The sequence below is a fragment of the Nomascus leucogenys genome, chromosome 16 (genome assembly GCF_006542625.1).
Source record: "Nomascus leucogenys isolate Asia chromosome 16, Asia_NLE_v1, whole genome shotgun sequence".
Lineage (NCBI taxonomy): Eukaryota > Metazoa > Chordata > Mammalia > Primates > Hylobatidae > Nomascus > Nomascus leucogenys.
Window position 1 is genome coordinate 80767060 of NC_044396.1, and position 27969 is coordinate 80795028.

The following is a 27969-nucleotide window of genomic DNA, read 5'->3' on the forward strand; positions in this document are numbered from 1 at the left end:
CTCTCTGGCACTCCCTAGTGAGATGAACCCGGTACCTCAGATGGAAATGCAGAAATCACCCGTCTTCTGCGTCGCTCATGCTGGAAGCTGTAGACAGGAGCTGTTTCTATTTGGCCATCTTGGCTCCACGACACTAAAAATTTTATAAATGTTGTATGTCCTAACATTTTTAATTTGTAAACGGTTGTCTTTTCCAACTGGTTTCCCACACAATATCAGAGAGATAAAACTCAAAGTATAATAAATATATAATTAATGATTGTTTAAAATGTCTGTTCCATGTGATATTACTCTGTTTCCTAGCCAAGGAAAGAAACTCCAGATCGATCACAAAAGGTGTTTTCACTGAACTTGGCCTAAGAATACCATTCTTACACTGCACATCAGACTGTAAATAATAGTTTGAGCCAATGTAGTTGAAGATACCTGCTGTCTACCCCTGACTTAAAGGCTTGCCTTTGACAGCAGGAATAAAGAGGTGTCTTAGTCTGTTTTTTGCTGCTATAACAGAATACCACAGATTGGGTAATTTATTTCTTATGGTTTTGGGTGCTGGAAAGTCCAAGAGCATAGCAATGGCATCTGGTAAGTGTTATTCCATGGCAGAAAGTGAGAGACAAAAGCAAGCATGCAAGACAGAGAAAGGAAATTAGGCTGAACCCACTTTTATAGCAAATCCAGTCTCATAATAATTATCCACTTCCATGATAATGTCATTAATGAATTTATGAGGGAAGTACCCTCATTACCTACCCACCTCTTAAAGGTCCCATATCAATTAAATCTCAACATAAGTTTCAGAGGGGACACCAATTCAAACCATAGCAGGAGGCATTGATGAGGTTGGGGAAGGAATTTGTAGTGGCAGTATGCTATTACTCAGCAAGACATAAACATGGAGAGAAAATTCCTAAGGTGTAGAATTCATGATAGCAGCTGCTAGAAGGAAAGGAAATCAGGCTGAGTGTCTGGAGTCTATGACAAAGAAAGTGAGAAAGATTATCATAAGGAGCTGAGTATCTGGGTCTGAACATGGGTAGAAGACATGGGCAGGAGAAAGTCACTTAGGACTGTGTATTGTACTGAGTTTATGCCTCAACCTAAATCCATGCAATTATGCCTTTCCTCCCCACCCACCCTGACGGTAGCCAAGGCCACTTATTTTGCTTTCAGACTGAGGAAAACCTAACAAAGGTAGTGGATCCAAGTTGCTGCTGCTGCTGCAGTGAGTGTCCTCATGCACAGCTCTGACTTGTAAAGATTGCTGCGCCTACACATTGAATAAAAAAAATCCCATGGGATTCTGGTTTTCATAGTGCCTGCCAGGAGTGATTGAGAAGTGTGGTTAAGGCCCCATGAAGTAGTCTTTGACCAACGGGAGATGGGAGACAGAAAGCAATCAGAAGATATATTATTCTTTCTTCCTTGCTGTATGCACAGCTATTCTGAATCAGTAATTTCTATACCTTCTTTGAAAACATCTCACAAGACCAAGGAATCAGCTGCACTTATCACAAAGCGGTCACTAGCTTGGTGTGACTCTGCTTGACTGTGTTTTTTTTTCTTCCCCACCCAAATTTTCCTTTCTCCTGTCTTTGCTTTCCTCCTACTTCTGCATGATCACAGCCCCCAGAAAGCTTTTGTTTTGGATTGTTTTCTACATAAATCTGGCTGAGGCGGGCTGAAATGCATCTTGTTTATTTATGCACCAAGCATGTTTTAAGCAGTCACTAGTTATAGACACAAAGTACCACCTCTATAATCTACCGTGTAGGGTGTTGTGGAATTAAATGTGTCAACCTATGCAATACACCAGGCATAATGTCTGATACCAAGTATTATTTCAAGAAATGTAGAGCTAGCCATTTAGTTTGCTTTCTCCCCATTTTGTTTGTGACTACAGAAAAAATAACTGGCACTATTATTTGGTGGTTGTGATCCTTGACCACCATTGGAAAAGAAAGGCCAAGAAATGCCTATCAAAGTAAGCACCATCTATTCTTGGCCTTTAGGCCAGACTGTCCTGGTCATCAGTTTCTGGCCAGGCTGTTGATTACCACAGATGAGCGAGTCTATTGTAAAAAAAAATGGAGTGGTCATTTCTTTGTGATTTCTCCTGGAAACCCATTTTAAATGTCTCTTCTGAAGGAAATAGAAAAATGCTGTGGTATCCAAACAGTTAGCAAATGTCTGAGAGTTGCAGTTTGTGTCAGATACTCTGGTTTCTGGTCCATTTATAGTTGCCTTGTGGAGTTCCAAAACCTCAGAGGTAGCTGAGGAACGTTAACATGACCTTAACTCCATTTCAGGACTTGCCTGTGGCAGATCTTTTTATTAGAATAGACATCAAAAAATATCCAGAATTCTTGTTCTGTGCATGGCAGCCTACTCAACTCTGAAAATGGACAATGACTTGGGGTCGTTCCCAACAAGATAAAATCCAGCATATATTCTGGTTGGGGAGACACATATGGAAGTAGACAATATCAATGCAATGTGTAAGACCTATGGGAACAATAGCAAAAGGAACTATGTTACTACTAAGGAATCAGAAGAAACATAAATGAATCATGTTATTCTGGTCTGTCAGAAACCCCAAAAGGTCACAATGATAGGAAGGCAAGCTTGATTTCTTAGTGAATCCCAAAGGGCTAATGGTACATTATATATAATGGAAGAGACACAAGCTTTGATTTAGACACACTTGAGTTTTAATCCCAAATCTACTTTTTAACTGTGTGAATTTCATTATCACTTTATCTTTCTTATTTCTATATCTAAAAAATGGGCAAAGTAGTACCCACTAAATTTATATTTTGTGAGAATTATATAGAGACAAAGATATACTAAGCATGTGAGAAATAATAGTAGCTTCCCGAGATTAGATGCTTTCTACCATTTTTGAGCTGCCCCAGGTAAAAATGCCCCCTTTCTCTAACACTGCTGTTCTCTATGAACTCTTACTGAATCTTCCATTTAATCCCTTTCCCACCTTATAGGATACCAATGCTACTCCTCTTCAAATAATCAAGTAATTGTTTCTAGATGTTTTGTTTTACCTCACAGAGTGATCGAAATTCATGATTAGATTATGATGAAAGAAAGAACCCTCCCTCTAACGACAGGGCCTCCTGACCCCACCAGGGAAGGGGTTAGGATGAGTGCTGGTTCTGCATCTTAAATTAAGTAAAAAAAAAATCTTAATCCCATTAAGATCAATCATCTTTTCCTAAATCTCTGTCTAACCTAAGAATTATTAAAATGTAATTTTGACCCTATTTCAAATGAATGAACAACTCTGGCCTTATTATATGAAGAGAGACAGATCTCTCCCTGTCCTAGCTTATCATGTTATGTTTCCTAAGCTACTATACAATATGCGACATGCCCATATTGTTTTTCTCATATGGAAACAGGTTGTATATTGCTGGCCTGTTTTTTTGTTTGCTTGTGGGTGTGGTTGAATAAAGAAAAGTTTGATTTTACAGTCCCGTATACTTGTTTTATACTATACTTATTTTCAGCAAGTTCTACCTCTTGAGGTAAGGGCATTTATAATGTTTTAATGATAGTATGATGTGATAGTGTGAGCTAGCATATATGAAGCACCTTCTACTACACAAAGCCCTTTACATGCATACATTAACTCATTCATCCTTATAATGTCATCATGGGTTTGAAATGACATTGTTCACATTGTTTATTATTGGTGAAAGAGTTTTAGAACAGATAAATGACTAACTCAAGATTACATAGCTAATAATGTCTAAGCTTGATTTCTGAATTCACCTAAGTTTCTGCCACATAATGGAGGATAAATAATTTTAATGCATTTAACTAAATTTAATCAAGTTTGTAATTGCAGTTAAGTAATATCTGAGGGTCCTCTGAGATTTATCAGTTTAAGATTTGAACATTATTGCCCTCCTGCCTCACTTAGTAGTTTTTAAATCCATGCAAATATAGACAAGTTTTGGAAGTATTTTTCATTGTCTTAGTGGAAATTAGAGCTGAAACAGTAACTCTAACTTTGACAAATACAGTTTGACACACAAATTTGGGAATAAGTGTTTATTGATCAAGTGAAGATCAACTTGGGACACTGTACTTAAATCTTGAACTTATTGTTTCCCAATATGGGGTGGTAGCTAATGGCTCTATATGTCCTCCTACCAGCCGTCATGAAGTTAAAAGGATCTTCTCTTACCTCTAACAAAGAAGTACCTTTTTTATATGTGACCTGAAAATGCATGCACACCAATCCTCTGTGACACACAATTTACCTGTATAATAATCCTGCACAGGTACCCCTGAACCAAAACTAAAGTTCTTTTAAAGGTATAAATTAAAATATTTTAAATAAAGCAATTCTTATTATCTTGGAATAAAATTAAAGAGATTGTTAAAAATGAATCTTGTGTTTGATTTTGATGTATCTCTACCTGCCTCTGGAATGGGAACTCTTTCTCATGGGTGGTGGTGTTAGAGGGGAAATAGTATCTGCTATCTTGTATCCTCAGGGACTATACACAGAAGGTTGGCGGTAAATATTTGTTAAATGAGTGACTGATTCCTAAAGCCTCATTCCTCTCAGCGCTTAGCCAAGAAACATCCAGAAAACAAAGTAGAAGCATTAAATTCTTAATAAACAGCAAACAGCAATGTCTTATTTTCCAAGGCTTTACTGAGGCACTAAGATCTTTGCTCTTCTTTTCTAGCCTGATGTGCTTTAGTCTCTTTCCGCTATCTTTTATAATCTCTATTGCTCAAAAGCAACAAGGGCAAGCTGGTTAACCAGATTTCAGTTCCCAGTCTTAGGACTTAAGACTTAAATATAATTACTAAATAGACAAAAACTGGAAGCATTCCCTTTGAAAACTGGCACAAGACAGGGATGCCCTCTCTCACCACTCCTATTCAACATAGTGTTGGAAGTTCTGGCCAGGGCAATCAGGCAGGAGAAGGAAATAAAGGTCATTCAGTTAGGAAAAGAGGAAGTCAAATTGTCCCTGTTTGCAGATGACATGATTGTATATCTAGAAAACCCCATTGTCTCAGCCCAAAATCTCCTTAAGCTGATTAGCAACTTCAGTGAAGTCTCAGGATACAAAATCAATGTGCAAAAATCACAAGCATTCTTATACACCAATCACAGACAAACAGAGCCAAATCATGAGTGAACTCCCACTCACAATTGCTTCAAAGAGAATAAAATACCTAGGAATCCAACTTACAAGGGATGTGAAGGACCTCTTGAAGGAGAACTACAAACCACTGCTCAATGAAATAAAAGAGGATACAAATAAATGGAAGAACATTCCATGCTCATGGGTAGGAAGAATCAATATCGTGAAAATGGCCATACTGCCCAAGGTAATTTATAGATTCAATGCCATCCCCATCAAGCTACCAATGACTTTCTTCACAGAATTGGAAAAAAACTACTTTAAAGTTCATATGGAACCAAGAAAGAGCCCGCATTGCCAAGTCAATCCTAAGCCAAAAGAACAAAGCTAGTGGCATCATGCTACCTGACTTCAAACTATACTACAAGGCTACGGTAACCAAAACAGCATGGTACTGGTACCAAAACAGAGATATAGACCAATGGAACAGAACAGAGCCCTCAGAAATAATGCTGCATATCTACAACTATCTGATCTTTGACAAACCTGACAAAAAACAAGCAATTGGGAAAGGATTCCCTATTTAATAAATGGTGCTGGGAAAACTGGCTATCCATATGCAGAAAGCTGAAACTGGATCCCTTCCTTACACCTTATACAAAAATTAATTCAAGATGGATTAAAGACTTAAATGTTAGACCTAAAACCATAAACACCTAGAAGAAAACCTAGGCAATACCATTCAGGACATAGGCTTGGGCAAGGACTTCATGTCTAAAATACCAAAAACAATGGCAACAAAAGCCAAAATTGACAAATAGGATCTAATTGAACTAAAGAGCTTCTGCACAGCAAAATAAACTACCATCAGAGTGAACAGGCAACTTACAGAATGGGAGAAAATTTTTGCAACCTACTCATCTGACAAAGGGCTAATATCCAGAATCTACAATGAACTCAAACAAATTTACAAGGGAAAAAAAGCCCCATCAAAATGTGGGTGAAGGAGATGAACAGACACTTCTCAAAAGAAGACATTTATGCAGCAAAAAAAAACAAATGAAAAAATGCTCATCATCACTGGCCATCAAAGAAATGCAAATCAAAACCACAATGAGATACCATCTCACACCAGTTAGAATGGCCATCATTAAAAAGTCAAGAAACAACAGGTGCTGGAGAGGATGTGGAGAAATAGGAACACTTTTACACTATTGGTGGGACTGTAAACTAGCTCAACCATTGTGGAAGTCAGTGTGGCAATTCCTCAGGGATCTAGAACTAGAAATACCATTTGACCCAGCCATCCCATTACTGGGTATATACCCACAGGATTATAAATCATGCTGCTATAAAGACATATGCACACGTATGTTTATTGTGACACTCTTCACAATAGCAAAGACTTGGAACCAACCCAAATGTCCAACAACAATAGACTGGATTAAGAAAATGTGGCACACATACACCATGGAATACTATGCAGCCATAAAAAAGGATGAGTTCCTGTCCTTTGTAGGGATATGGATGAAGCTGGAAACCATCATTCTCAGCAAACTTTCACAAGGACAAAAAAACCAAACACCACATGTTCTCACTCATAGGTGGGAATTGAACAAGGAGAACACATGGACACAGGAAGGGGAACATTGCATTCCAGGGACTGTTGTGGGATGGGGGGAGGTGGGAGGGATAGCATTAGGAGATATACCTAATGTAAATGACGAGTTAATGGGTGCAGCACACCAACATGGCACACGTGTACATATGTAACAAACCTGCATGTCGTGCACATGTACCCTAAAACTTAAAGTATCATAATAATAAAATTAAAAAAAAGACTTAAGTATGATTAATTCAGTGTGATATAATAAACATAATTTGGGGATAAAAATATCTAACCTCAACTCTATTTCTGATTGGCCAAGTGACCTTGAAAAAGTCACTTCCCTTCTCTGTTTTTCTGTTTCATTTGTAAAATGAAGGGTTTTTTGGCAGAGATAAGTTGTTTCCTGAATAGTAAAAATAAGACAATTTGCAAATGCATTTGGGGAATAACTAGGCCCTCTGCAATGAAATTATCAATAAAAAAAGATAATTCTTGGAAACAACTTCAGTTAATCAGTGATTTTGTCACAACCCTCACGTGTTCTGGAAAATGGTGTGTACATTTATACACTCTCTGACATTAATTTATAATGCTATGGAAGAAGAGCGTCTGTTGAAGTTTTGGAGAAAATCAAAATTGGTCCTAATTTTCTATGGCAGAAAAATATGATCATGGTAATTATTGCATAATTACGATGCCCTGAACCTAATTTTAGCATCTGGGCAGAAGAAAAAATGAAAAACTATTATAAAGGAAGAGCAAAACACAACTTTCCACTTTCCAAAGATAATGGAGCCATAAGAAATAAGATGATTGGGTTATAAAAGAACAGATCCTTATCCACAAGACTGATTACAACCCCTCACCCCCAATTTTCTTTTGTGAAAAAATGTTCAGTTTTCAGACCAAAAAAAGACGAAGAATAATTATAACAAAAAAAACTTCAACTAAGTTGGTTTGGTTTCGCTGCTGCTGGTGAAAGATGCTTCTGAGCCAAGTTGGACCCAGCAGACATTTTTCTCTCTACTTTCACTGAATGGGGACTGATCTGCATGCTGATGTCCAGACATTGTTCAATATAAAAATACATTTATGAACCAAAAAGAAAACACACTGCATATTTGTTCCCATGGAGAAATAATTTCCTGATGCTCAGAATTGAAACATATTTGAACAAAAAGAGAAAGTTTGGGTGTAGATCAAGATATAGACAGAAGAACATGGGTTTAAATCTTTGATACTCTTACTAGCTATGAAATATTTCTGGCCTCAATTTCTTATCTGCAATATGGAATAATAATACTTATTCATAAAATCATGAAGAATGATTATAATGTGGGTAAAGCACCTATCAGTGTTTGGCAAGTAGCAGATATTCATTGTTCTTTTCCCCATTAGATAAATATTTCTCAAAGTAGAACCTTCTAACCAACTGCCTGCATCAATATCACCTGGTGTCCTTCTTGAAAATAGAGATGGCCTTTGAAATAGGAGAGTACCTCGCCTGATTTTTTCTTGTCCTCTGACTTTCATAGGTAGCTGAACTATCTACTAAATAAGATTTTAAAAATATTTTCCTGGAGGAAGACTCAACTAGGACTCAATACTTTCATCACCAAATATTTTCACCAATTTCCTGTCATTCTCATGATCACATTCAGGATTTATGCAAATCAGGATGACCAGAGACATAAATACTCCCCTCCACTATATTTAGCATGGGAAGACAGTTTCACTTTCATTACCCTGAGTAATGGGATAAAATTAGTTATGAGAATTTAGAAATCTTCAAAGTGATAAAACTAAGTTTAAAGATCAAAATAACAAAGACTGTGAAGAGTTGTTCATTTTTTCTACTCTATCACTAACCCAGCTTTCTCTATGTGTGAGACTCTTACTATCATATAAATTATAGAACATTTTGTGATTAGAAAACATTTTTAATAAAACCAATAAAAATACACATATAAATTCAAATATATATAGATGCATACAAAGAGCAATTGCATTTATTCAAATCAATTTGTAAATAACACTAAGCTCTTGATAATATTTGTAATTTGGGGTTCTTCCTGTTTCATTTTATTTTGCTTTTGTCTTGAGCAAGTGATTCCATTTTGAACAAAAGATGTCTTTTTAAAAATTTCTTTCGTTCTTTCCTTCCACCCACCCAAGAGGTTGACTTTGTGAGTTTTCCTTCCTTTCACTCATCATGAGAAGATCCTTCACAGCAGAATCAGAAATTTAATACAGGGCACTCTTTCAAGTCTTACAAATTTTTTCCACATCTGCTTTTTCCCCCTTCAGGCTGATGTCTTTATCCTCAAGCATAAGTGACTGTCAACATCAGAAGTTATGAAGAGAAGGCAAAAAAATTGATGTTATTTTGGGACGAAATAGATTCTGATTCTTAAGAATTTTTTTTTTAGCATACACAAATTTCCAAAAAGAGACAGGAAATGTCACGAGCTTTAAACTCTTCTAAAATTGGCTGATACAATTTCCACTGTGAAATAACATCTTAAGCTTCAGTGGCAAATATTTACTCCTGGAAATGGATGTCAGATTTGGATACAGATGCTGGGATTCTGAACAGGGATACTCTGGTTGCACAGTCCATTCCCAATAGACTTACTGGAGAAGAACGTTGGACTCCCTATTCTCATCTGCTGGAAGGTCAGCTGGTGGCTCGCACTCACTGAAAAAAACGTGTTTTCTCTTGGTGCCAAAGTATTTAAAAGTTTCTTTAGAAGAATATGATTTCCCCCCCCAACCCCTACTCCCACCTATGGCCTCTGACCTTTTCTTGGGCTCCATTAAAGGCAACTTTACATACTGCTGTTAGAAAACTACACAAAAAGCAGGACTTCAAAGTTAAGCATTGTTAACTTATCTTTTTTCTTGACCTACTTACTAAAAATAAAATTTCAAGGCCCTGAAAAATACAGCATCTTGCTTTGTTACTAGTCGATCTTGTCTTATTCATTTACTCATCCAGTTATTCCATCATTCTTTCAATTAGCAAACATTCATTGGTCCACCTTGCAAGACAGTGTTAGGTCTAATGAAGATCATGATTATGGAGTGATTATGATGATGATTATAATGGTGGTGTCAATCAAATTACTTTGATACCACTTCTCAGTCAACAGTGCACCCTATATACATTTTTGATTCTCACCACTGTCATTCTGTTTGTTCAAGCCTCATTAGCTCCATTACATAGATGAGAAAACTTTATTTATTTATTTATTTACTGTGATGGGTTCTGGCTATGTTGTCCAGGCTGGACTCAAACTCCTGGGCTCAAATTATCTGACTGCCTCAACGTCTTAAGTAGCTGGGACTATAGGCATGTGCCACTATACCCAGAAAGAGAACTTTTATAGTCTCACAAGAATTGAGTAAAGCAAAGATTTCAACTCACATCTCTTGCTCCAATGACTGTATTTTTTCACCATATGTAAAGGGATATAATAAAGAATGGCAGCCTTTGTCCTAAAAACAACTTGCAGTCAAATGGAATAAACAAAAACATGCACAGAAATAGTGGTAATAACTAGAAAAAAATACAGTGATTAAAATCATACTTATTTCAAGTTTAAACAAATATTCAATTATATTCTATAATTACATGTTTTTTTTTCTTCAATGTATACTCATTTCTTTTTACTCAGGTAACCCTTCTTGGTATTTCAGGAAATAATATTCTTATTCTTGCTCCACAGTCTTCAATTTTTCCTCTTTCTCATGTTTTAATTCATGAATAAAGTCACTATTCTCCATGAATTCATTTCTTGCCTCATTATCTCAGCCCTCAAAGATTTCCTTTAGTACAGCACTTACACACTATACTACACAATTCGAACCCTGTTTCATCTTGCTTTTTATTTTTTATTTCTTCACTCAATAGCAATCACAGTGTGATGGCCAGAAATAATCATAGCATATTACATTTTTAGATTATAGATTGTATTCATATACATTATGTCATATAAGCTTTGAGTTACCTCTGTAAAGTAGCTTTGGTCACCCATGCCACACACGTAAGGAATTAAGGCTCAGAGCATTCAGGTAATTTGCCAAGATCATAAAATGATAATAACTTACTGATAAAGCTGCGAATAGTAAATAAGTCAATACACGTAAAACTCTAGAAATTGTGCCAGAGATGTAGTAAATAATAAATTTTAGGTATACAAATAGAATTTCAGGAACATGAACTGAGGTTGCCTACAAGTTCTATTTTGCCTACAACACAACTATGTATAAGTTCCCAACTTGCCCGAAACCCAGTGCTTGTTTTCAAATTTTATTTCCTAGAGACTTAATTGTCTGTTTTTCTCATGATGTAAATGGATTTTATCAGAGAATGCTAACATATGAATATTGTTTGCCATTCTCATGACCAACACACATAATAGGAAAGATTAATCAATCTTGGGACTCTGAATACCATATGTAGCCATAGAACACCTCTCCATACAGCAGTATAGGAATTTACTACCAAACTACTATTATTGTCTTGTTAGTTAAAATCTACCTATATCTAGACTGGAGGACTACAGTGTCAATTTAAGCTTTGTGATTTCAATTGTTTAATAAGTTTGGCAGATCTGGATGACCTTAACAATATCTGTAATTACAGGAGTCTCTGATTTAAGTATATGAATTATTTGAAGGCAAAATCTATATATTTCTTTGTACTTCCAAAGTTCTCAAGTTATAATTGTGTGCATAATAACTGTTCAAAGTGTTCTTAATGAGGAAAAAAGAAAGTAAAATAAAATAGAGTTTTTTCATTCAATAACAATCAGCAGATATTTATTGAATGCCAGTGTATGGCAAATCCTGGTTAGAATTTAGAAATACAAGATGTTCTCTACCTACATACAGCTTACCTAGAAGCAAATATTGACTAAATAATCTCAGTTCATAATTTAATAGCAGAACAAAGAGGAGTTGCTGCTATCACAGAATAGATTGTTTCAAGCAAACATTCATGTCAATATATGAGTATGAATGGTGGGTGCTTTGTGAAAACATGATGGCGATTCTTGTGAAAAAATGACTATAAAGAAATGTTTTGACAAAATGGGGATGTTTGAAGTCATTCACAAAGCAACCAAGAAATTTAGCACTGGAAGGGGCAAGATTCCATAAATACACTCCCCTCAAGGCAGTTTTCAATTTCTAAATTATGCTTGGCCAAGAAGCCAAACAAGAGGTGGTCAGGTCCTTTCCACTCGGAGACACCATCCTCTATGGAAGAAGCTGTTTCTCTTTCTCTTCTGTCCTACCTATTAAAAACCTCTGCTCCAAAACAAAAACAAAAACAAACAAAAAGGGTGGCCCAGAACTTTCAGCAGTCTTTTTATTTTTCTTTAATTTTATTTCATATTATTATTATTATGCTTTAAGTTTTAGGGTACATGTGCACAATGTGCAGGTTTGTTACATATGTATACATGTGCCATGTTGGTATGCTGCACCCATTAACTCATCATTTAGCATTGGGTATATCTCCTAATGCTATCCCTCCCCCCTCCCCCCACCCCACAACAGTCCCTGGAGTGTGATGTTCCCCTTCCTGTGTCCACGAGTTCTCATTGTTCAATTCCCACCTATGAGTGAGAACATGTGGTGTTTGTTTTTTTGTCCTTGTGATAGTTTGCTGAGAATGACGGTTTCCAGTTTCATCCATGTCCCTAAAAAGGACATGAACTCATCATTTTTTATGGCTGCATGGTATTACATGGTGTATATGTGCCACATTTTCTTAATCCAGTCTATCATTGTTGGACATTTGGGTTGGTTCCAAGTCTTTGCTATTGTGAAGAGTGCTGCAATAAACATACGTGTGCATGTGTCTTTATAGCAGCATGATTTATAGTCCGTTGGGTATATACCCAGTAATGGGATGGCTGGGTCAAATGGTATTTCTAGTTCTAGATCCCTGAGGAATCACCACACTGACTTCCACAATGGTTGAGCTAGTTTACAGTCCCACCAACAGTGTAAAAGTGTTCCTATTTCTCCACATCCTCTCCAGCACCTGTTGTTTCCTGACTTTTGAATGCGCCATTTTAACTGGTGTGAGATGGTATCTCATTGTGGTTTTGATTTGCATTTCTCTGATGGCCAGTGATGATGAGCATTTTTTCATGTGTTTTTTGGCTGCATAAATGTCTTCTTCTGAGAAGTGTCTGTTATGTCCTTCGCCCACTTGTTGATGGGGTTGTTTGTTTTTTTCTTGTAAATTTGTTTGAGTTTGTTGTAGATTCTGGATATTAGCCCTTTGTCAGATGAGTAGGTTGCAAAAATTGTCTCCCATTTTGTAGGTTGCCTGTTCACTCTGATGGTAATTTCTTTTGCTGTGCAGAAGCTCTTTAGTTTAATTAGATCCCATTTGTCAATTTTGGCTTTTGTTGCCATTGCTTTTGGTGTTTTAGACATGAAGTCCTCGCCCATGCCTATGTCCTGAATGGTAATGCCTAGGTTTTCTTCTAGGGTTTTTATGGTTTTAGGTCTAACATGTAAGTCTTTAATCCATCTTGAATTAATTTTTGTATAAGGTGTAAGGAAGGGATCCAGTTTCAGCTTTCTACATATGGCTAGCCAGTTTTCCCAGCACCATTTATTAAATAGGGAATCCTCTCCCCATTGCTTGTTTTTGTCAGGTTTGTCAAAGATCAGATAGTTGTAGATATGCGGCATAATTTCTAAGGGCTCTGTTCTCTTCCATTGATCTATGTCTCTTGTTTTGGTACCAGTACCATGCTGTTTTGGTTACTGTAGCCTTGTAGTATAGTTTGAGGTCAGGTAGTGTGATGCCTCCAGCTTTGTTCTTTTGGCTTAGGATTGACTTGGCAATGCGGGCTCTTTCTTGGTTCCATATGAAGTTTAAAGTAGTTTTTTCCAATTCTGTGAAGAAAGTCATTGGTAACTTGATGGGGATGGCATTGAATCTATAAATTACCTTGGTTAGTATGGCCATTTTCACGATATTGATTCTTCCTACCCATGAGCATGGAATGTTCTTCCATTTGTTTGTATCCTCTTTTATTTCATTGAGCACTGGTTTGTAGTTCTCCTTGAAGAGGTCCTTCCCATCCCCTTGTAAGTTGGATTCCTAGGTATTTTATTCTCTTTGAAGCAACTGTGAATGGGAGTTCACTCATGATTTGGCTCTCTGTTTGGTTGTTATTGGTGTATAAGAATGCTTGTGATTTTTGTACATTGATTTTGTATCCTGTGACTTTACTGAAGTTGCTTATCAGCTTAGGGAGATTTTGGGCTGAGACAGTGGGGTTTTCTAGATATACAGTCATGTCATCTGCAAACAGGGACAATTTGACTTCCTCTTTTCCTAATTGAATACCCTTGATTTCCTTCTCCTGCCTAACTGCCCTGGCCAGAACTTCCAACACTATGTTGAATAGGAGTGGAGAGCAGGGGCATCCCTGTCTTGTGCCAGTTTTCAAAGGGAATGCTTCCAGTTTTTGCCCATTCAGTATGATAATGATTGTGGGTTTGTCATAAATGGCTCTTATTATTTTGAGATACGTCCCATCAGTACCTAATTTATTGAGAGTTTTTAGCATGAAGGGTTGTTGAATTTTATCAAAGGACTTTTCTGCATCTATTGAGATAATCATGTGGTTTTTAAACTTTGTTTCTGTTTATATGCTTGATTACATTTATTGATTTGCGTATGTTGAACCAGCCTTGCATCCCAGGGATGAAGCCCACTTGATCATAGTGGATAAGCTTTTTGATGTGCTGCTGGATTCAGTTTGCCAGTATTTTATTGAGGATTTTTGCATCAATGTTCATCAAGGATATTGGTCTGAAATTCTCTTTTTTGCTTGTGTCTCTGCCAGCTTTGGTATCAGGGTGATGCTGGTCTCATCAAATGAGTTAGGGAGGATTCCCTCTTTTTCTATTGATTGGAATAGTTTCAGAAGGAATGGTACCAGTTCCTCCTTGTACCTCTGGTAGAATTCGGCTGTGAATCCATCTGGTCCTGGACTCTCTTTGGTTGGTAAGCTATTGATTATTGCCACAATTTCAGAGCCTGTTATTGGCCTATTCAGAGATTCAACTCCTTCCTGGTTTAGTCTTGGGAGAATGTCTGTGTCGAGGAATTTATCCATTTCTTCTAGATTTTCTAGTTTATTTGCGTAGAGATGTTTGTAGTATTCTCTGATGGTAGTTTGTATTTCTGTGGGATTGGTGGTGATATCCCCTTTATCATTTATTATTGTGTCTATTTGATTCTTCTCTTTTCTTCTTTATTAGTCTTGCTAGGGGTCTATCAATTTTGTTGCTCTTTTCAAAAAACGAGCTCCTGGATTCATTAATTTTTTGAAGGGTCTTTTGTGTCTCTATTTCCTTCAGTTCTGCTCTGATTTTAGTTATTTCTTGCCTTCTGCTAGCTTTTGAATGTGTTTGCTGTTGCTTTTCTAGTTCTTTTAATTGTGATGTTAGGGTGTCAATTTTGGATCTTTCCTGCTTTCTCTTGTGGGCATTTAGTTCTATAAATTTCCCTCTACACACTGCTTTGAATGTGTCCCAGAGATTCTGGTATGTTGTGTCTTTGTTCTCATTGGTTTCAAAGAATATCTTTATTTCTGCCTTCAGTTTGTTATGTACCCAGTAGTGGTTCAGGAGCGGGTTGTTCAGTTTCCATGTAGTTTAGTGGTTTTGAGTGAGTTTCTTAATCCTGAGTTCTAGTTTGATTGCACTGTGGTCTGAGAGACAGTTTGTTATAATTTCTGTTCTTTTACATTTGCTGAGGAGTGCTTTACTTCCAACTATGTGGTCAATTTTGGAATAGGTGTGGTGTGGTGCTGAGAAAAATGTATGTTCTGTTGATTTGGGGTGGAGAGTTCTGTAGATGTCTATTAGGTCTGCTTGGTGCAGAGCTGAGTTCAATTCCTGGGTATCTTGTTAACTTTCTGTCTCATTGATCTGTCTAATGTTGACAGTGGGGTGTTAAAGTCTCCCATTATTATTGTGTGGGAGTCTAGGTCTCTTTGTAGGTCACTCAGGACTTGCTTTATGAATCTGGGTCCTCCTGTATTGGGTGCATATATATTTAGGATAGTTAGCTCTTCTTGTTGAATTGATCCCTTTACCATTATATAATGGCCTTCTTTGTCTCTTTTGATCTTCGTTGGTTTAAAGTCTGTTTTATCCAAGACTAGGATTGCAACCCCTGCCTTTTTTTGTTTTCCATTTGCTTGGTAGATCTTCCTCCATCCTTGTATTTTGAGCCTATGTGTGTCTCTGCACGTGAGATGGGTTTCCTGAATACAGCACACTGATGGGTCTTGACTCTTTATCCAATTTGCCAGTCTGTGTCTTTTAATTAGACCATTTAGTCCATTTACATTTAAAGTTAATATTGTTATGTGTGAATTTGATCCTGTCATTTTGATGTTAGCTGGTTATTTTGCTCATTAGTTGATGCAGTTCCTTCCTAGCATTGATGATCTTTACAATTTGGCATGATTTTGCAGTGGCTAGTACTGGTTGTTCCTTTCCATGTTTAGTGCTTCCTTCAGGAGCTCTTTTAGGGCAGGCCTGGTGGTGACAAAATCTCTGAGCATTTGCTTTTCTGTGAAGTATTTTATTTCTCCATCACTTATGAAGCTTAGTTTGGCTGGATATGAAATTCTGGGTTGAAAATTCTTTTCTTTAAGAATGTTGAATATTGGCCCCCACTCTCTTCTGGCTTGTAGAGTTTCTGCGGAGAGATCCACTGTTAGTCTGATGGGCTTTCCTTTGTGGGTAACCGGACCTTTCTCTCTGGCTGCTCTTAACATTTTTTCCTTCATTTCAACTTTGGTGAATCTGAAAATTATGTGTCTTGGAGTTGCTCTTCTCGAGGAGTATCTTTGTGGTGTTCTCTGTGTTTCCTGAATCTGAATGTTGGCCTGCCTTGCTAGATTGGGGAAATTCTCCTGGATAATATCCTGCAGAGTGTTTTCCAACTTGGTTCCATTCTCCTCATCACTTTCAGGTACACCAATCAGCCGTAGATTTGTTCTTTTCACATAGTCCCATATTTCTTGGAGGCTTTGTTCATTTCTTTTTATTCTGTTTTCTCTAAACTTCCCTTCTTGCTTCATTTCATTCATTTTGTCTCCCATCACTGATACCCTTTCTTCTAGTTGATCACATCAGCTACTGAGGCTTCTGCATTTTTCCCATCGTTCTGGAGCCTTGGCTTTCAGGTCCATCAGCTCCTTTAAGCACTTCTCTGCATTGATTATTCTAGGTATACATTCGTCTAAATGTTTTTCAAAGTTTTTAACTTCTTTGCCTTTGGTTTGAATTTCCTCTAGCTCAGAGTAGTCTGATCATCTGAAGTCTTCTCTCAACTCATCAAAGTCATTCTCCATCCAGCTTTGTTCCATATCTGGTGAGGAACTGCATTCCTTTGGAAGAGGAGAGGTGCTCTGCTTTTTAGAATTTCCAGTTTTTCTGCTCTGTTTTTTCCCTATCTTTTTGGTTTTATCTACTTTTGGTCTTTGATGATGTTGATGTACAGATTGGTTTTTGGTGTGGATGTCCTTTCTGTTTTTTAGTTTTCCTTCTAACAGACAGGACCCTCAGCTGCAGGTCTGCTGGAGATTGCTAGAGGTCCACTCCAGACCCTGTTTGCCCGGGTATCAGCAGCAGAGGGTGCAGAACAGTGGATTTTCATGAACCACGAATGCTGCTGCCTGATTGTTCCTCTGGAAGTTTTGTCTCAGAGGAGTACCCGGCTGTATGAGATGTCAGTCTGCCCCTGCTTGAGGGTGCCTCCCAGTTAGCCTGCTCGGGGGTCAGGGGTCAGGAACCCACTTGAAGAGGCAGTCTGCCCATTCTCAGATCTCCAGCTGCGTGCTGGGAGATGCACTACTCTCTTCAAAGCTGTCAGACAGGGACATTTAAGTCTGCAGAGGTTACCAGCTGTCTTTTTGTTTGTCTGTGCCCTGCCCCCAGAGGTGGAGCCTACAGAGGCAGGCAGGCCTGTTTGAGCTGTGGTGGGCTCCACCGAGTTTGAGCTTCCCGGCTGCCTTGTTTACCTAAGCAAGCCTGGGCAATGGCGGGCGCCCCTCCCCCAGCCTCGCTGCCACCTTTCAGTTTGATCTCAGACTGCTGTGCTAGCAATCAGTGAGACTCCATGGGCGTAGGACCCTCCGAGCCAGGTGTGGGATATAATCTCCTGGTGTGCCATTTTTTAAGCCCATCGGAAAAGTGCAGTATTAGGGTGGGAGTGAGGTGATTTTCCAGGTGTCGTCTGTCACCCCTTTCTTTGACTAGGAAAGGGAACTCCCTGACCCCTTGCACTTCCCAAGTGAGGCAATGCCTCACCCTGCCTTGGCTAGTGCAAGGTGCACTGCACCCACTGTCATGCACCCACTGTCTGTCACTCTCTAGTCAGATGAACCTGGTACCTCAGGTGGAAATGCAGAAATCACCCTTCTTCTGTGTCACTCACTCTGGGAGCTGTAGACTGGAGCTGTTCCTATTCGGCCATCTTGGCTCCCTCTCCTCAGCAGTCTTATAAGACAAGGGAGAATTAAATTTGTGTTCAGAAGTGAATTGAACTTTCTCTAGTGTTTTTACATGAAGAGACTTTACAATTCCTAGGATGTGTGAAGGCAAAGATCAAGTAGAATGTGGCAACTAAGACACTAAAACAGAAAAAAACATAAGTTAAATCATGGTGCTTGGAAGACAAAAACTGCAGTTCTGTTTTTAGTAAAGAGAAAGAAGCTTAGTAAACACTAGATTTTCAGTTAAGATTCCTGAAAGATTGCATCCTATGAATGAGGACAAACTGGAAATAGATCAGCCTTCACTATGACTGAAAAGCAGCCTTAAACTGTTCAATTCCTGACTTTAAAAGGTACTTCCCTCACTTTCTCAACCAATGAGAGAGAAAATTAAATCTTCCCTGAAAAAGAAAATAATATTTTTCAGAGCAGCTACTATTTTCCATAAACAATATTTGGCATTCAATAAAGAAAATACCAGGAATGCAAATAGTTAGAATCAAAGGCTGAAAACCAAGAGAAAAAAGGCAATAGAGGCAGATGCAAAGGTGAACCAATTTTTTAAATTATTTAAAGCTCTAAATTTTGAAAATGTTAAAAAATTTTAAATAACTGAATAGTATGTTTAAGAAAACAGATAATAAGGTGGCAGAAGATGCTATTGCAAGATATAAGATAGGCTGTTGCCATATTGTTAAAAGTCTTGTAGGCTCTGCTGAGAAGTTTAGTCTTTACTCTTTGTAACAAGATAAGGTCACCTGAAGGCTTATGTAAGAAAGCAACCTGTTTAGTTTTTGGTCTCTGATAGCTGTATGCAGGACAACAGGACTGGGGGGGGAGCCAGGAGAACCCTCTATAGCTAGGATCTAAAAACTACCAGTGGAGAGATGACCAGGGCCTGCACCAAGGCAAGGCAGTAGGCATTATGAACGGGGTCCAGATTCAAAGAATGTTTAAACAACTGTTAACAAGTCTTAGAGAGCCTATGGGGGAGCACAGATGCTTTCCAAGTTCTTCACCTGGATCACTGAGAGTTCTGGCTATAACTAAAGGTACCTAATACAGCATGAGGAAGACACTGTCCCTTGTGGATGGGAGGGGGACTCAGTCCTGGCATATGTCAGCTTCACCTGTGACCTTAAGGTACACATTCCTAGTTCTATTCACTGACAGTAAAGAATTATTTAGTTCAAAGCATAAAAAAAAAAAAAGAATTTTACATGACGATTAGAAGCCATAAAATAAAATGGAAATCTGGAACTGAAAATTCAAATAAATTTATTATGACAAAAACATTAAATTGGTTAAGCAACAGTGTAGATGCAGTTAAACAAAGTAATTTAAGTAGCAGTTAGGTCTGTTGAAATTTTCGAATTGTACAACAAGGACAAAATGAGAATAAAAAATGGAAAATAAAAAATTATGAAAATAATTTTTTTAATAAAATTAAAAGTGAAAAGAAAAAATAAAATTACATAACAGACATGAGAGAGAGTGAAAAGATCTGCTATATTTATAATTGGAGACCCAGAAAGAGAAAAGAAATAATACATGTCAGAAGCAATATGTGTGATCATATTGGCTGATTTTTTGAAAGTGATGAAAGTCATCAGACCACAGATTCAACAGCCAACCACAAACCCCAAAAACCTAATAAAGAGTGAAATTGTTAAAAAAACAAAAATGAAAGAAAAATCTTAAAAGCAGCAAGAAATACAAATAAACTATCAAAAAAGATTAAACAATAAAACTGAGAACCAAAAACTCATGGACATTGTTTACCAAAAAAGCAAGTGAAGACAAATCACCAGTAACCTGAATAGAATCAGCAACTAACTAGAAGAATCAGAGGGAAACAATGGGGTGACAGCGAGGAGAACAGAATACTGGATAGCAAGGTAGGGACCAAGGACTTTGGCCCTTGAAGATTTGCTGAAAAAAAAAATCAACTGGCAAAAGGCTGATTAATTGAAGAAAAAGTATTCAAATTTACTTAACATTTATACATTGGAGTCTTCACCATAAAGATACAACTCTCCAGTGGGATATAGAAGCTGGCATACCATCTTGGAGTTAGAGAAAAAAATGTAGGGTTGGCGCATGACAAAAAGAGGTTATAGTGGTAAATCAAGTTTTAATGGCAAGGCAGACTATGGGAGCAGGAGAGGCTCCATGCAGACCTAGGAGGTCACAGGTAGGCTTGGCCGGGAGGGACTGAGAAGACTTGGCTGGTAAAGGTGGTCTTGTTATATAGATGAAAATTCACTAGTAGCTGCCCTCAGAGAGAATAGATAGTAAAGTATTATTTTAGATCTTAAGGTGACAGACTCAGTTAATCTTTCCTACATCTGGACAAGGGAAGGCCAGACTGTATTAATGCAAATTTTTCACAAATGCATATTTCACAGCAAAATACAGCTTTGTAGGGCCATTTCCGTTTGCTGGCCCTCTAACAGGCGTCTCAAAATATGTCAAAGAAATAGGTTTTGGGTTAAAATGTTTTTATTTCCTTCAGCAAAGTGGGACAATTTGAAAATATCAGCTTAAACTTAAGGTATTCTTTACCACTCCAGCAAAGGGTGAGTGTGAAATGCCTGTTTTAAGGAGCTGGATTACTCTAGATTATATGAACCCTCAAAACTCACCAGCCAGAATTCGTCTTCAGAGCAAGGCTCCACAAGGAGAAATATATAGAAATTGAACCAAAATGGAAGTGAAGAACTGGACAGAGAGAGAGAAGAGAAGGTGCAGATAAAAGCAGAGGAGGAAGAGAAAAGAGCCATGAAATCCTTGAAGGCAGGCTCCCATATTTTCAAACGCTACTTAAAACAGCAAAAAAGGAGATGAAGTTAAAAGTGTTACCCTGAACTTTAGTATCTTCTAAAAATGTATGTAAATTAACTTTACATAAAACCAACCAATAGAAAAATGTTGAAATCATATCCCATGCAAAGTGATCATAGGAAAAAAGTGGAACAAAAAACAGATATTAAATCCCTAGAAACAATAAAATTATAGCAGAAGTTGTGCACAATATAAAAATTATAATTTTATATTTCAAAACAAATTAAATATCTTAAAATTATAGAAGACATTAAAGAACTAAATAAATCAAAGTTGGAAAAAAACCCAGACATGAGTTGGGAAATCTGAAAAAAATTTAAAGGAAAAATTTAAAAATATTAATATCAAAAATGAAGACTAAACTGGAAAGATACATTAGAGTGAATAAACAAAATAGAAAATACTCAGATGTTTTGTTTCAACTTCCTATTGTATGAGTTTTGGAGACCAACATAAGATAATGACTTGCCTCTGCATATGAAGGTAAAAAAACAGACACAGGCCTACGTAGTGATTTCTTATAGAACAACACAGCAGAAAGCAAATCTCTGACAAACCATGTGGACGTGGCTTTTACAGATGGTTGTCCAATCCCTGCACACTATTGCTTGCTTATGAATGAGTGAAAGGAATAAAAATTTTAAGTTATAGCTACAGCTTCTCTACCTGTACATTCCAATACTGACCTTGCATAGTTGCTTTGAGGGCTAAGTATGACCAAAGGACGCAGTGATTTGGAACTTAGGTTTTAAAACTCAACAAATATGACTCTTTTGAACTGTGTGAACATAGGCACATTGCTGGATCTGAGTAATTTCATGTGCTAAGAGGGAATAATAGCATCAGCCTTAATGCTGCATTATTGCATTTAGCATTATTTCTTTCTAAAGATGAAACAAGACAGACATCATTATATTTAACAAAGTGCCTGGCACGTATAAAATAGTCAATAAATGTTATCTATCATTGTTATTATTACCTGATACTGTGCATAGTAAGCCCTGAACCTGTTCCTGGCATGTGGAGCTATGTACTATGTTCATGACATTCTGATAGAGGCAAACAAAGTAGTAGCTATTATAATGAATATATGAGTGTGATTTTTATTATTACATCCCTGTAGTTTTGGCAAGTAGTTTACTAGAAAGAAGTTCCAATTTTGACTTAGCATGAAGTTTGTTTTTATCCTGGGCATGTTATCTACCCAGCTTACCTTATTCTTTCTTCAAAACAGGAATTATGCTTGTTAATTGACTGAGATGTTGCAAGGCCTTACATCTGAGAAGTATATCATCAAGGAATAGAGAAGATGAGGCTTAGAGAGAGAAGGGAAGTCCCTCTCAATTAGGAGAGGCAAAGGCTCTATGACACAGCATGGCCTAAGAATTTTGTTGGCATAGAATTCTAAGTGTGAAAAGAATAAATGGAGTGACTGCTCCCCCCTACCAAAGAACCTTGTATACACTAGTTTTAAAAGCACAGACATGTTATATACCTAGGTATAATGTAATTTTGCTACTTTTCTCTTCCAACTTCTCAAATCTTTGAATGCAGGGGTTTTTGGAGTTATTCCCTGTGTATTATTTTGACTGATATGTAGTAGCTGCTCAGCGAATGTGCTTTGCTAAATGAGAGATGGAGTACAGACAAGCTGAAATTGCACATTTATGTTGCCATTGCATTGCTCAAAAAAAAAAAAAAAAATTAGAATTAGGGTTGAAGAGAGTGCTCAGGCCCTAGACTAGGATTTATTTGCTGTATAACAAACTTTACACAAACAATTAATCTCCTTGCTTGTCAATTTTCTCCTCTATGAAATTGGGTTATTACAAAATTCTTTGTAACATATCATGGAGTTCAATTAGGATACGTTAAATATTGGAAATCTGAAGCATTATGCAAATATGAGGTATTATTATAATAATTATAACAATATTGTTTTTATTCTTAATTGCTACTCTTGGGTACACTATTGCTCTGCAGATACCTCTCTCCCTGCCTTCCCCAGGGTGTTGGCATACCAGGATGCCTCTTTAGAAAAGAAATTATATAATCGACCTAAGGAAACAGAATTTTCCATCCTGGCATTTGCATAAAGGCCACATATGCATAGCCATATGCTGATTTAACCAACAGCTTTCACACTTATCATCGAGTTTGATACTTGTTCCCTGATATCTATTCTCCCTCTATTTCTTATTAATAGAACAAAATTTTAGGTGGGAATATGGCTACTCAGAATAAAGATTACCTTTCTCAGCTTCTTTGCGGCTATGATTACATGTCTAAACTTTGGTGCGTATTTTGGTAAATGGAAATTCTTAAAGGGAGATCCTCTACTTTCTCCCTGCTTGCTGGAATGCAAACATGATTGTTGGATTTGAGCAGCCATCTTATGTCAGGAGTTGGAAACCATGCAGGCAGATCCTGATCCTTAGCACTACAGAGCTCTATACCAAACTGGATTTCTGTGAGACTCCAGAAGAAAGCAGCGCAGGGAGTTTCCTCATGTATTCTTCATTTCCCACACCCCATTATAAGTGCTTTTGCTGTAATCTGGAATCAGCTGTACTAATCTACTGCACATATGTAGATTCTATTGATAGTCTATTCCAGGATTGATAACTTTGAGCCCAGATAACTTGCAGTAACATTTATAACAAGATTTCAAAAATAGTCTTTCCTATACACCAAATAGTTTTGGTTAGAGAAAACAAAACCTTTGTCATAGCAACTTCATTTGTAGGAAGTTACCTTCTTAAAATTGTTTATCTGTGGACAGCTATGCTGCTATTAGTAGGGAATGGTTTCAGGGAAAAGGTTACAGAAGGGTGGAGAGGGCCTGGGCTTTGGGGTTCCAGGGGTATGGAAGTCAGCGGAGCTGAGGGTAGTTCCCAACAGCCAGAATGTCCATGGATCAAGCCCTTTTGTGAAGCTGGAGGTACCAGCACTGGTCCAGGATGCGCAGCTGTGAAGTTGCGAATATATGTATTTGGTCTTTTTCTTTGTTTGCTGGAATCTTCAAAGTGATGTGTCTTTTTGTATGCTAACAAGTTGACGAATTGCTGGCAGCCTCTAGGTGGCTTCTGGATAAGAGCTGGTCACCAGGAAGACCAAGGCCAGATTAGAGCGTTGGGACATTCAGTCCTACTCCGCAACCACAATGGAGACAGGCTGAAGGTTAAGTTGATCACCAGTGGCCAATAATTTCATCAATCACGCCAGTGTAATGAAGCCAGCATAAAAGCTCAAAAGGACAGGGCTCAGAGAGTTCTGTTAGCTGAACATTGGAGGTTCCCACAAGTGGCACGCCTGGAGGGGGTTATGGAAGCTTCACACCCTTTCCCCATACCTCACCCTATGCATCACTTCATCTGTATCCTCTGTAATATCCTTTATAATAAGCCATTAAATATAAGGAAGTATTTATCTGAGTTCTGTGAGCCACTCTACCACATTAATCAAACCCCACGGGGAAGCTGAGTAAAATTTCGAGTAAAATTGCTGATACCATGACCATCAGGTCAATGTTGTTTGAAGCACCAGGTAAAACAACCTAGGGCTTGTGATAGCCATTGAAAGTGAGGCTCACTTTTGTGGGACTGTGTCCTTAGCCTGTGTGATCTGATACTATCTCCAGGTAAGTAAGGTCAAAATTGAATTGAATTAGAGGGCACCCAGCTGGTATCCACTGCAGAAGTGATTGCTTGTTTGTTGGTGGGGAGAAATTCCCACACATCTGGTGTCAAAAGTGTGTTGTGAGAGTATAGTGGGAGAGACAACAGTTTATTTTTTCTCCACAGAACAGCTCATTCTACCTGGCCAAACAAAGTAGAGAAGAGATTGTGTCCATGGGAGAGGAGGTCCAAATTGAGAGAAAGGTGGGGCAGGAGCACCCCTGATTTCTTTCCATTTCTGACTCCCAGTAAAAGATACTAACAAGATGACTGCTAAGTAACAATTGCTTTCAATGGAATAACATAATTGTAGGCCCTGTTCTGTTGCTGACTTGGGCAAGTCGTTTTACTTTCTAGGGCTCAGTCTTCCAATCCCTATAATGGAACTGAAAATAACACTTACTTCTAGGATGGTATTAGGATGGAATAAGATAATGCATTAAAATATACTTTAAACCTCTAAAATCCTGTATACATTTACATGGTTTAAAGAAAGAGAATTTGTCTATATATTTCTGTGTTTAAAATATGCAAAGGTACTAACATTTTTGTGTCTATGGAGCAGTATTCATTTTTTTCACTGTGTAATGGTTATAATTCATTTCATTTGCAGAGACAGGAAACCTAGTAATTTAAGTTAAAAAGACAAGGTCTTATAATGATGTAGAGCAATTAAGCGAAAGCTCAGAGAAGTATCTGGAACCAGAGACAAGTCTGTCCTCAAGACCTCCTTTTTATCCTCATGCTTCTCTTCCTATCTCTGTCTTATTTCTCTTTCACTTTTTTTTTTTTTTTTCAAATTTCTTTCCTTTCTTTCTCTGGTCCACATGGTGAAAAATATAGCTAATCCAGTGGTTTCCAATTTTATATTTTATCTCTTACAATCCACAATATATACATTTCAATTTTAAAGCTGAATTGAATAAAAATTTGATGACCGAATTTGGAACAAGTGCTTACTCCTAAACAAATCAACTCTGGGATCAAGTAATATTGCTGATACCATGACCATCATGTCAATATTGTCAGTGAATGGGTCATTCCCAGAAGAAGAGGGACCCTGCTACTGTGTTGACAAAATAATAGGAACTCACTAAATATTTAATTTTTTTGTGTGCACTAAAATGGCTAAATTTGGTGATATAATTATATGTTTATTCCCTGGGACTCAATATACTTAAAAAAATTACTACCAGCTAAATTTAATTACAATATGAGTCCTCGAAACAATGTTCAAATCCAGTTTTAAAAAGTCATTGTTAAATTAAGATTTAATTCATATGACAAAAAATTAGCCCTTTTAAAGTGAACAGTTCAGTGACATTTAGTACACTCACAATGTTATGTAACCATAACCTCTATCTAATTCCAAAACATTTTCATCACCCCAGAATAAAACCCTGTACCCATTACCAAGTTAATTGCCATTTCTTCCTACTTTCTGTTTTTATGGGTTTATCTACTTTGGATATTTTATTTAAATAGAATCATACAATATATGACCTTGTGTCTGACTTTTTTTATTTACCATTATATTTTCAAGATTCAACCATTTTGTAGCATGCATAAATACTTTATAACTTTTTCATGAATGAATAATATTTCATTGTGCGTGTGTGTGTGTATTTCTCATTGTGCATGTGTGTGTGGGGGGGGGTGTGTGTGTGTATTGTTTCTTCATTCACTGATGGACATTTGGGTTGATTCCAACTTTTGGCTATTGTAAATAATGCTGCTATAAATATGTACGTGCAAGTATTTTGTGAGTATCTGTTTTCAATTTTTTGGCTATATACCTAGAAACGAAATTGTTAGAACACATGGTAATTCTCTCTTTCCCTTTTTGAGAAACCAGTAAAGTGTTTTACAGAGTGGTTGAATGATTTTACATTCCCCGCAGCAATGTATGAAAGTTCTAATCTCTCTACATCCTTGCTAACACTTGTTGATTTTTGTGTTTCTGATTATAGACACTTTAGTGGGTGAGAAGTATTACTGCATTATGGCTTGGGTTTGCATTTCCATAGTAACTAATGATGTTGAGAATATTTTCATGTGGTTCTTGGCCATTTGTATATCTTTTTAAGAGAAATGTATATTTAAGTTCTTTGCCTATTTTTTAATTGGCTATTTATTGTTGTGTTTTAAGAGTTCTTTATATATTCTGTATAGTAGGCCCTTATGAGATACAAGATTTGCAAATAATTTTCCACATTCTGTAGGTTATTTTCACATTCAGATAATGTTCTTTGATGCATAAAAGTTTTTAATTTTGAAGTCCAATTTATTAATTTTTATTTTTGTTATTCATGTTTTTGGTGTGGTATCTAAGGAATCATCACCAAATCTAAGCTGATGCAGAATTACCCTATGTTTTCTTCTAAGAGTTTTATAGTTTTAGTTCATATATTCAGATTGACACATTTTACCTTAATTTCTGTATATGATGTGAGATGAGTCCAATTTCATTCTCTTGCAGTTGTCATAGCATAATTTGTTAAAAAGTCTATTCTTTCTCCATTGAATGATCTAGAAACAATTGTCAAGAATCAATTGGCCATAGAATATGGGTTTATATCTGGAGTCTCATCTCTATTCCATTAGTCAATATATCTACTCTTATGCCAGTTACACACTATTTTGATTGCTGTATGTTTTTAGTATTTTTGAAATCAGAAAGCATGCGTCTTCCAACTTTGTTCTTATTGTTCAAGATTGTTTTGATTATTTGGGATGTTTCACAAATTTGAGAATCAACTTTTCCATTTTACTGAAAACATTGTTAGATAGCAGTAGAGATTGCACTGAATCTGCAAATAGCTTTTGGTGGTATTGCCATCTTAACAATATTAAGTCTTTCAATCAATAAACATGGAATGTCTTTTCATTTATTTAGGACTTATTTAATTTCTTTCAGTAATACTCTAGAGTTTTTGGTGTACAAATCTTTCACTTCCTTAGTTAAACTTATTTTATTTTTGGATGATATTAAAAGTGGAATTTTTAAAACATATATTTTTCTTGGATTGTTCATTGTTGGTTTTTAGAAACAACTGACTTTTCTGTTGTTCAACTTTGCTAGATTTTTTTGTTAGCTCTAATTGTGTGTGTGTGTGTGTAGACTTTGAGATTTTATATGTGTTACTCTATCATGCCATCTT